Raw genomic sequence first — 8,946 nt, 5'->3', positions numbered from 1 at the left:
GTAGGAGGACGAAAACCTGGGGAAGATTGATTTTGTGAATGGAATGGTTGCCCACCTATATTTGTAGAAGGTTGGTTCTGACGCCATGAAAAGTTTGGATGATTTCGCCAATTTTGGTTGTATGTTTCGGAAAAAGGACTAGCAAATGATTTTCCATAATTATTGAGTGCGTTCGCTTGTTCAACATAGCTGTCAGAATATCCATTAATGGAAGAACATGTTTGTGTTGTGTGCATGTGACTACCGCAAAGAGAACACCCCTCACTTTGAACTTGATTGGCTGACTCCATAGTTCTACTTAAAGCTAGAACCTCAACCTTTCGAGTAAGATTATCCAATTTTATTCTCATATCAGAATCCTCTTTCACTTCATATACTCCCCCTCTCTTAGATGTAGAAGATTGTTTGTCTCTATGAGAAGTAAAATCCCATTGTTGAGAGCTCTCAGACAAATTTTCAAGAAATTCATAAGCTGCATCGCCCCTAAGATTTAGAAAACCACCCCCGTTCATTGACTCAAGCATATTGCGGTTAGACTGAGTTAAACCATTATAGAAAAATTGAACTAGTCTCCATGTTTCAAAACCATGAGGGGGGCACTTTAAAATAAGATCTTTAAATCGCTCCCAACTCTCATAAAATTTTTCATGTTCTTCTTGACAAAAATCAGTAATCTCCCTCCTTAGAGTAGTTGTTCTTGACATTGAAAAGAATTTTGAAAGAAACTTTTTAACGAGGATGTCCCATGAAGTGATTGAGCCAGAAGGTAGAGAATTTAACCATGCCTTTGCTTTATCTTTCAGTGAAAAGGGAAAAAGGCGCAATTTGACAGACTCCTCAGAAAAATTTTGAAACCTAAAGGTAGCACAAATTTCAAGAAAGTCTTTAACATGCATGTATGGATCCTCTCGTTCAATCCCATGAAACTGAGGAAGAAGTTGTATTATGTGATGTTTCAGCTCAAAATGTGTCGCATTAGTCGTGGGTAACACAATACAAGAAGGAGGATTTGTGGTTATGGGTGAGAACAATTCCCTTAAAGGTTTTGTATCTTCTACAAGTTCCGCCATTTTTATTTGAGTATGTTCCACTCTTTGAATCTTTAAGCTGTGTCGAAAGGTTCTCTCAATTTCCGGATCAAGAGGTATTAATTCTATGTTTTTCGAACGGCAACCAAACATAAACTTATAAACGAAAACAAATAAGAGAAACAACCGAAAATAAAAATAAAAATGCAACAGAAGTGTCTGATGCTAACTAAAATGATTCTTTTTTTTTTTTTTCAAGACAAGAAGTTCTAGGCTTTAAGAATGATTACTGAATGCTTTACTTAGCAAAATGAAAACCTACAGTAGCTTATTTTATTGTTAAAAGCACTAACAAAGGTAAATTATGATAAGCAAACAGTGAGTAGAATGAAAATTGTTTTTTTTTTTTTTTCAAACACTAACTTACTAAGTACTTGATAAAGAGAACAAAAACAGATCAATAGCAAAAGTAAATTAAGATTAATTAGAGACTAACCTGCGACTTGTTGCTTCTAACTCCAACCACCGTGTTGTATGGTAAATATAGTGGTTCCCAAAATTATTTCAATCAAGCACTTGTAGCCGACTTGGAAATCTCGGTCGATAAAAACAAATAAAAAAACAGCTCTACTGTGTGACAGCAACCACAAAAATACTTAATGACAAAAAGCAATTACTACTAATAAGAGATTCACTGTATAGCAAATGCACGTGATGAACGTTTTTTTTTTTTTTTACTAACTAAACTAGTAGAAGAGTGAAATCAATTCAAATCTCTAGATTTCCTAAAAAAAATAATTAAGTCCCCGGCAACGGCGCCAAAAACTTGGTGTGAAATTTTAATGTTCTCGCAAGCGCACGAATCGTACCGAAGTATAGTAATGCAAGAGCGAGATCGAACCCACAGGGACTTGTGATTTTTTGTAGGAAAACTAAATAATTTTAAAGTGATTAAACCCTAACCTAGTTGACAAAAAGTTGTGATTGATTTTTTTAACTAAAAGTGAACAGTAAAAATAATAGACTAAACTATCAAAGACAAGAAAATTAAAGCTTCTTTTTAACCAAAGGAGAAAATACTAAGGTTTCGGAATCCACACCCATTAACTAGTATCATTAGATATTCATGATCATTGACTTTACCCAAAATTCCTTCATGATAATCTGAAAGCTAATTCTGTTACCACGGAAAATATCATCGTGAAAGTTCATCAAAAAGTTTAATGTTTGTTCCTCTCCGCTCGCAAGTATAAAACCAAATCATTAATTGTATCCGCTTTTAACAAATCACAATAAATATCCAGTTTTATAGTTAATGATGAAAAACCAGCGTTCAATGATAAAGACAATTCCAAATCATGAGAAAAACATGATTGAACTCATATTCAGAATTTATCCCTAACAATTGATTTGGAGTAAGAACAATTTAATCATAATCGAAACCGCATATTTGGGTAAAATCAAATCTCATAAATATATAAATAATAATCGTTAATGGGGCTTCATCCTCAACCCTAGTTGAAGAGTTTAGCCGCTCATGGAGTCAAGACACATAATCGTATAAAAAAAAAAAGAACTCCATTGAACTAAAGCTTACAAAGATTAGAAATTATTCCTAGCTTTCTTCCTTCTCCGCTGCTGCGTGGTGGTATCAGCTCGAGATGGTCTTGTGCGTGCTGAAGCTGCTGCCTTGCAATCTTCAAAATCCCAATTCTCTGATCCGTCTCTCTAGCCGAACCCTTTTGTTTACTTTATAATGTGTCCGAGTAATTCTGTTAATGGAAAGAGAATCATTTTTTTTGGTTTACAAACTTTCCTAATACACTGAGGCCTTGATTTCTTCCCACGTTGCTAGATCTTGGCCTCTTGTAATGCTTACCAAAAAAGTTGTATGGTGACAAATAGGAAATGTACAATAGTAAATTAATTTCCTTGTTTGCTCTTGATCTCGGACCCACCAGTTAAAATAACTCAGTCGGCACCATGAGATTGTTTGAATCTAACGGCCGAAATATAAGTTGTATATCATTTTTTTCTCTGCAAGTTAATAAATCAATAGAAGTTTCCAAAAGGAGAATAATAATAACCAATTAAGCATAATTAAGAACTAACATGATATGATATAGGGCTTCTATGTGTCGATATTTTATGCTCATCACCATCCCAGATTCGAAGAAAGTATCAAAGTTTGAGGAGGCCTGGACAAGAACCAAATGCCTAGCATAATCGGGCTGAAGATTGCGAGAGATGATTTGGAGCTGATCTCTCTCACTCGGGCGATCGGTCATCTGAGCAGCCTTCGTCCTCCATCTTTTGACAAAATCCGCGAAGGATTCCTTAGCTTCCATTTTTGTGGACTCAAGCTCTCGGGTTGTCATCTTGAGTTGGGAGTTGTAACTATACTGTGAAATAAACGCAGCACCAATGTCTTCCCACGTCCTTCTTTTAGCGATGTCAAGTGACAAAAACCAGTGAAAAGCAGGTCCCGAGAGAGTCTGAGGGAACAGCTGGGACATGGCCTCGGGCTCAACAGCCAAGAGTTTCATGGCGGCGTGATAGCCATAGAGATAAGTCTTCGGGTCACCACTTCCATCAAACTTGGCGAGGTCAGGCATCTTGAACTTGTCGGGGAGCTTAGCATTGGGATACAAGCAGAGGCGATCTAGGTCAATTCCCCCAACGCTGATCTTCTCGAACTTGGACACAGATTCCTCCAGCTTGACGATCTTTGCCATGAGAGCAGCCATGTTAGGGTCCAGAACAGGTCTTGCCACAGCGAGATTCAGATTCGCTGCCTCTGGGTGAGCCTCTCTCGGGTTGGGCTGAATTATGATCCGCCCTGCATGGTTTGGGTCTTCAACGAAGATTGGCTCCGCATGGTCATCCTCATCGACCTCGCCTCCCGCTTCTGCGGCCGGCGGAAGACGAGTGTTGATAAGGTCATTGAGCCTAGTGAGGTTTGCATCAGTCTGAGCACCCCTTTGCTGCATGGTGGCGATGCTGTTCTGAATGTTCATGAGTATGGTTTCGAGACTTAGTGGTTGCGGATGATCTGCCATAATGGAGGTTCTGGATGAACTTGACGAGGACAAGGAGGTTGGTTACGCCGGAGATTCAATTTCCTGGATGACTGACGGTGATCCTGATTGTAAAGCGGCCAATAGGGAACATGGAGAGTCTTCCGTTGTGACTGACTGGACTGGCAACCCCACTAGCCTTTGAACCGAATTCTGATGTAGACGTTCCCAAGTGGGTTTGGCTTTCTGCCTCGATACTTTCCTTGGCGGCGCAATGGTTCAGAATTCTGCTTTGCTTTGCTGTAAGAGAAGGTTTGATAAGGACCCTGCAGCAACCTTACTCTTAAACAAAAGACTTAAAGTGATAACACAACCATCGTCGTCGGTGTCGCCCCTAGACTCTAAGACTACAGACGAGTCTGTCTCATGATGTTCGGACACTGGCAAAATCCTCGGTTTTCTTTTCGAGATGTGTCCTTTGAACAGATCGGCTAACACTAAGAGATGTCGAAACAGTCTAAGCCTTTGACTATTCCGTTTTTGAAGTTTCAACTTTGAATTCGGAACAACTCAGTATTGATGACATGGCAGCTTAACTTTGTATGCCGCGGTGTATAGTGACTTCGCACCTCAACCTGGGCAGTGCCAGTGACATGACATCCATACTTTTGTGGTTCTTTACTTTCGGTTGAAACTTCAACCGGGCGTGAGCCAAAGACTTAAAAAGATTCGATTTCCCAAAGTCTCGCTAATCTAAGGACTTTGAAAATTAGCAACGTGCACCATCGAGATGCATGACTCTTTATCGGGCCTAGCAGTGTCCTAATAAGCATAAGACAGACTCGAAAGAGAGAGACAACCTAGAAGCCGCCCTAAACATGCTCCTACGCAAAACGGTATGTATGTACAGTGCATGCGATAGGGAAAGCAGTAACACGTAGGCAGTATATGGGGGTTAGATGCAAGTAGATCTTACCCTGCAGGTACCTGTCCTATTTTGGAAAGTTCTAGTGCTTTGTACATGCAAAGGCTGGTTTTGGCTTGTAACGGGTTCCTCGGACTAGGGCCAAAGATATACCTCCCATTGCCCATGTAATCGCAGAGCAATAGTCGAACGGTGGAATGACCCATCATCGTCGGAGGTTGTTGGTCATTCGGGGTCCCCGGGCTCCGGTAAACCATGCCGGATTGCCAAAACGATCCAACGAGGCTTATCCCACATCGATGCAAATGAGAATGCTAAAAAGATTGATTTAATGAAACAGAATTTGCAATTTCGCGAATGCCTTTTCAAATTTGGCTCACTTTATTTAGTCAATGCTTAGAAGAAATTACATGAGAGAACAATCGGAAAAATCCCAGATTGGATTGGCCGGACATGAGGTCCTGTTAGAGCACCATTCCAACCTTCGGCAGCGCGAAGCTCACTGTTTTGACAAACTTTTGTGGGATTGTTCTCAAGTGTATTAAAATCTAAGTATAGACCAATATTGGTTCGATCCCCAGCAGAGTCGCCACTGTGGGCAGCGTGCCCTTCGGAATTTTCGGATTTCGAAACGCGAGGGCCCGAATCGAGGGAGCGCGAGCGGGGAAGCGAGCGCTCGCAAAAAAACACAGAGTCGCCACTCGGGTTTGAAGGTCCGACACCCAAGGAACAGTATTTCGAAGCGCTTGCCGCACCGATTGATTTGAAAAAGTTAAAAAACCAGTCCGTCATAACCATATCTGGGTTCGGGAGCCAGGTTTCGAGAGGGGAAGGGTTTTATGGCACCCCTCTCGCCCAATCCGGAGATCGGTCTCTACTTAGGCATTTGCGAAAAATGTTTGTTTTGCGGTTCTGTTTCATTAATCAATTTTTAGCCAATTAGGGCGGGGGAACAGTTAATCGGGGATTTAAAACTGTAACAGTTTGCAGGATGTGATAGATATGGCGTGGATAGGCGAGATAATAAGTAATAAATGGAATGAAATTCAAAACATCGATCAAACATCAAGACAATGCTGTGTATGACTTTGGCACGAACAGACGGCCAGCTTGCATGCGTGAATCCATCTGTATGCAAGCAAACCGTCGCGTGACAATACCATACACTCACGCGAGTGTTGATGCCTCACCAATGGTTTGAATTTCACCCCCTTCTGGGCTCTGGAAGGACCAGTGCTCACCCAGGTGCAAACCAAGCAGTTTATAAGTACTTGAAAGTAAACAATATTACAACAGACAGATGGAAATATTATGGAAACATGACCCCTAAACAGTGGGGGGGTCTAAACAGAGGCCAAGGCCAAACTGCTCATGCAAGGGCAGTCCCTGGAAAACAGAGAATCCTCGCGCGAGGGATTGATACACGCGCGCGATTGTTCAGACTGGACTTCCAGGAATTACTTTGCATGCTTAGGGCTCTGAGACATGTTCAAGAGTATCCCAAGAGCATTCTGAACCAAATGAAGTTGTAAACTAAGCTAAACTATGATTTTTAACATGCGAAGCAGTGAGCTAATACTTTTAAAAGACTTGAAAGAAACTATGAACACGACAAGAAGCTTAAAGACCAGCATCCCTTCCCCACGTGGTCCAATCTCGTGCAGACAGAACCGTCGCGCGAGTGAATGGGACCATCGCGCGAGGGAGTGCTTGGTAACGGCTCTTGAAACCTTGCTAGCTTTAGGGCCAGAACTGGTATTGATTACTAGCCTTGACCCTGCCAGCCCCCCTCAGGGGTTCGAACAGTGAGTAGAAAGGTGTTATACCTTTGCTTGAGTGTCTTGGAGATGGCTTGAAGGAGGTGGTGGGGCTTGGAGAAGGATTATGTGGGAGTGAATGTAATATGAGGTGCTTGTGTTTAAGCTTTCCTTCTTCTTTCTTAAGGAAATGTTGGTAACCCTTTGAAATGAAGCATGGGGGGGCGGGGGGTTCTTATAGAAGGAGGAGTTGGTTGGTGGCTAGACAAGGCCATGCAACCAGCCAACAAGGCTGGTCACAATTGCTTGGTGGAGAAGTGGGGTGGCAAAGGTGATGGGAGAATGGGGTAGATTTGGTGCAAGGGGAGCCCCCCAGAACGCTGTTCAGTCAACGAAACGGGGTCACATAGGCCTGTAGCCCCCTGATCACCACACAATCCGGGTGAAAATGACAGGTGTTGACCCTCGTGCGATGGTGTGGAAGGGTCGCGCGAGTGTTAAACAAGCCCCGCGAGGGTCAACAGTCAAAACTTTGACTTTGACTACCACCTGGCAAGTGAAGCATCGCGCGATGGTCCTAGTGCATCGCGCGACTGTTAAACCCATGGTCCAGATTTGGATTCAAGGGTTTTCAAGGTTAAGGATGGGTTCCACACACGCCAAACTCAAGCCATTCTATGTTCTCAAGACTGTTTTCGACCTGATTCATCATTGGGGAAACAAGAAACCGAAAAACGAAGTAAAATGATCGGAAAATCAGATTGGGGTGTCTACATCATCAAAAAGTCTACAGAGTCCGCCAGGGACTGGCTGAGCAACTGCCTTTAGCTCTTTGGGGTTACCGAACGTCGATCCGAACGTCAACGGGTGCGACCCCCTACTCCTTAGTCTACGGGATGGAAGCGGTTCTCTCTATAGAGCTTGAGGTACCATCTTTAAGGATCATGGTGGAATCGGAGCTCTCGGAATCTGAATGGCTCAGTGGAAGATTTGTTGAACTCATGATTTTTGATGAGAGGAGGCTTCGGACCCTGTATCACATTCAGGGGTATCAGCGGAGAATCGCCCGGGCATTCAACAAAAAAGTGAAGTCTAGAGACTTGGTCGAAGGGGACATGGTCACAAAGGAGATTCGGGCGCCAGTTTTTGACCCCCGCGGCAAATTCCGACCCAAGCATTCCGGACCGTACATCATCAAGACCATCCTTTCTGAGGGAGCGGCTCAGCTCATCGATCTCGACGATAATGAATTCAACTCTCTGGTTAACCTGGATCAACTCAAACGGTACTACCCCTGAGAGAAGCTCGTTGGGCCGAAAACCACAAGGGTGGGCGGTTCCAAGCAAAAATTAGAGCAAGCCTGCTAAACCGAAAACCTGAGAAGGCAGTTGAGGCAAAAATAAATAGGCATTAATCAAAGCTCACTAGGCTGAAAACCCGAAGTGGCGACACTAGGCAAAATTTAGAGCGTAAAAGGAGAGCCAAAATACTCGAGTGAACCTTAGCCTGAACTACATGCTGACCTGATTCCCTGAAAAGGGATACGTAGGCAATCTCTCTGTGAGATTCGGTCACGATCTATCAACTTGATCCACAGTTTCCTGTTACCAGAAGTTAACCCGATTCTTGCGTGACGCAGCGGTTCAGCACTTGAATAAAAAAGGGAAAACTCTTAAACTTTCATTTTTATTCAAATTATAACTTCTATTACACAGGCTGAGCAGTCTTAAAAAGAGTTAAGCATAAAAACAGAATAAAGTGCTCGAGGCCTTAACAGGCTCACGGTTTATTCTAGATCATCAGGGTCCGTCAGAAGTTAGTTGTTGTTTTGCCTGCTTGCAACTTCCCTTCTTAGCTATACTTGATATCGGTGCATAAGTTCTGTGCTGAAGTCTGGGTCAGCTCCCCCGAGTGGCCTCAGGCCCCAATTGTGCTCATATCCTTTCAAATTCCGGGCAGTGAAAGCAGGGATTTGGAAGTCTTCAATCCCAGCTCGGTGGAGCCCTTGGCTCATTCCTAACTGACGAAGGATGCGTCTAGGGATATAGAATGTGAAAGCGGTCAGTCCAGCGATCACTACTCTCTCAAAGCCTGCAGAACTCAGGGCCATGTCTGGAATGTTTAGGGCTTCGTGCCGCCATGTGATTTCGTTCGGCAGCATTTCTCTCATGAATGTGTACCATTGATGCGCAGACATTTCTGGGTAGATCATGCCCCGC

At 43.0% G+C, this 8,946-nt stretch overlaps 1 non-coding gene across 1 annotated transcript; it reads left to right on the top strand.

The window, feature by feature from the left end:
* Positions 1-582: 582 nt before the first annotated feature.
* LOC131312232 (small nucleolar RNA R71) lies at positions 583-689 on the top strand. The gene has a single exon (XR_009195800.1). It is a non-coding gene; the product is annotated as a small nucleolar RNA R71 (small nucleolar RNA).
* Positions 690-8,946: the final 8,257 nt, after the last annotated feature.

This window comes from Rhododendron vialii, chromosome 12a (genome assembly GCF_030253575.1).
Source record: "Rhododendron vialii isolate Sample 1 chromosome 12a, ASM3025357v1".
NCBI classification, from domain to species: Eukaryota; Viridiplantae; Streptophyta; class Magnoliopsida; order Ericales; family Ericaceae; genus Rhododendron; species Rhododendron vialii.
The sequence above is the reverse complement of the archived record's forward strand: the minus strand, read 5'-3'. Positions and strand labels throughout refer to the sequence as shown.